This window comes from Penaeus vannamei, chromosome 5 (assembly GCF_042767895.1).
Source record: "Penaeus vannamei isolate JL-2024 chromosome 5, ASM4276789v1, whole genome shotgun sequence".
Lineage (NCBI taxonomy): Eukaryota > Metazoa > Arthropoda > Malacostraca > Decapoda > Penaeidae > Penaeus > Penaeus vannamei.
In genome coordinates, this window is record NC_091553.1 from 29316211 (window position 1) to 29319040 (window position 2830).

Below are 2830 nucleotides of genomic sequence, written 5' to 3' on the forward strand. Positions count from 1 at the left end.
CAAGGTACAATTACGGACGGTATTTACGTCTTCTCTCTCTCTATCTATCTTCTTTCTCTCTTTCTTTCTTCTTCTTTTTATTTTCTTCTTCTTCTGCTTCTTCTTCTTCTTCTCTCTCTCTCTCTCTCTCTCTCTCTCTCTCTCTCTCTCTCTCTCTCTCTCTCTCTCCCTCTCTCTCTCTCTCTTGCTCGATTCTACTTTTTTTTCTCTATCCCTCTTTCTTCTTCTTCTCTCTCTCTCTTTCTCGACTTAATTTTCTTGTCTCTCTTTCTCGATTATATTTTTTTCTCTCTCTCTTTCTCATTTTTTTCTCTCTCTTATTTTTCTCTTTCTCTCTCTTTCTTTCTTTCTCGCTCGTTCTCTCGTTCTTTCTCGACCTTTTTCTAACCTCCTTTTTTCTCTGTCTCGCATCTCTCTCTCTCTCTTTCTCTTTTTCTAGAATTTTTTCTCTCTTTTTCCTTCTCGCTCGCTCTCTCTTTCTCGACCTTTTTCGAACCACCAACCTTCCTTTCTCTCTCTCTCTCTCTCGCTTTCTCGAATTATTTTTCCATCTTTTTCTAATCTATTCCCTCCTTTTTTCTCAATTTCACGTTTTACTCTCTGTTCCTCGCTTGTTTGTTCGCTTCTTTCTGCCCCCCCCCCTATTTCTCTTTCTCTCTCGTTCTTTTTCTTTCCATATGTTACTCCGTTCCTGTTCTATTCTCCTTCTCTTTTTACTTCTACTCCATCGCTTTCGACTTCTCCATCACCCTTTCCTTCTCCTTCTCTTTCTCATTCACTTTCTCCTTCTCCTCTCTCAATTTTTCCATTGTTTTTTTTCTATTTTTCCGTCTCTTTCTCTTTTCCTCCCTTCTTTACCATTACTAATCTTCTCTTTCACTTTCCCTTTCTCATTTCGCTTTTTCCTCTCCATCACATTTTTCTCTCATGCCTTCTCCTTCTCCATCACCTTCTTCTCTCACACCTTCTCTTCCTCCTCCTTCATCTTCTCCTCCTCCATCACCTTCTTCTCTTTTTCCTCCTCCTTCATCTCCATCACCTTCTCTCATACCTTCTCTTCCTCCTCCTTCATCTTCTCCTCCTCCTCCATCACCTTCTTCCCTTTTTCTCCTTTTTCCCCATCACGTGACCAACGATACTAACTGATATATAGAAAACGGAAGAGATTGTATCCTATGTCTTGTTGCCCTCATAGAACAAGACAAAGGAAAGCGAGAAAGAAATTAAAAAACAATAAGAAAAAAAAGAAAAACAATAAGAAAAAATAATAGAAAAAGAAAGGGAAAAAGAAATAGATGAAGAAGAAGAAGAAAAAAAAAGGAAAATAAAGAAGCCCATGCCGAGAAGGTGATTGCAAGTGTCCCGTGCTTGTTCGCAGAAAATTTTCCCTCTGTTGCAACTGCATTGGCGGAATATTGCGAAAAAAAAATATAATCGACATGTTCCGTTGCATGAAATTAAAGTTACGATACCGCGTCCACGTGGCGAGAAAGAGGGGGAGGGGAGGGGAGAAGGGAGAGAAGGGGGGAGGAGAGGGCAGGAGGGGAGGGAAGGGGAGAGAGGATGGGGGAGATGGGGTGGTTGGAGGGGGAAAGGGAGGGGAAGAGAAGGGATGGGAGGGGAGGAGAGGAGGGGAAGGGGAGGGAGAGGGAGAGGGGTGGAAGGGAGGAAAGGAGGGGAAGGGAGGGGAGCGGGGAGAGGAGAGGGGATGGGAGGGGAAGAGAGGAGGAGGGTATAGGGGAGAGAGGGGATGGGAGGGAAGGAGAGGAGGGGGATGGGATGAGAGGGGAGAGGGAATGGGAGGAGGGGATGGGAGGAGAGGGGAGACGAGGGAAAGGGACGGAACATGGGAATATAAGGACCTGTAAACAAAAGAGTAAAGAAGAGAGGAGAAGATATAGAGACCACAGAAGAACAGGGGATAAAGGGAATGAACAGAGATGAGAAAAGATAAGTGAGGAGAAGAGGGAACTTCAGAGAACAGAGGGGAGAGGGCGGAGAACAGAAGAGAGCGAGAAAGAATAGGAGAGAAATGGGAAGAAAGAAAAGAACAAAAAGAGAACATAGGAGAACATGAGATGATAACAGAGAACAGATAGCAAAAGAGACCAGGGAACAGAGAGAGCAGGAGAAAAAAACAGAACAGAGAACGGGAGAAAGCAGAAATAAAATAAAGAGAACAGCAGAAAATGGAGAGGGGGCGAAAACAACCGAGAAAATAAGAAAAAAGGAGAAAACAGAGAGAGGAAGAGATGCAAGAATATAACGAAAGAAGAATAAGGACATAGGAGAACAGACGAGAACAGTAGGGAACAGAGAGAGGATGAGAACAGTAATAAACGAACAGCAGAGAACACAAAGAGGGAGAGAACCGAAGATGAAAGAGAACAGTAGAAAACAGAGAGAGAGAATAAAAGAGAACAGAGAGAGGGAAAGAACAACAGAAAAATAAAAGAGAACAGCAAAGAACAGAGAGAGGGAGAAAACAATAGAGAATAGAGAGACGGATGGAACAGCAAAGAACAGAGAAAGGGAAAGAACGACTGAGAACAGTGAGAAGGAGAGAACAGGGAGAAGAAAAAAATAAAAAATAAACTAACAGAGAACAGAGGAGAGAGAAGAGAGAGAGAGAGAGAGAGAGAGAGAGAGAGAGAGAGAGAGAGAGAGAGAGAGAGAGAGAGAGAGAGAGAGAGAGAGAGAGAGAGAAAGAGAGAGAGAGAGAGAGAGAGAGAGAGAGAGAGAGACAGAGAACATATATATATATATATATATATATATATATATATATATATATATATATATATATATATATATATATATATATATATAT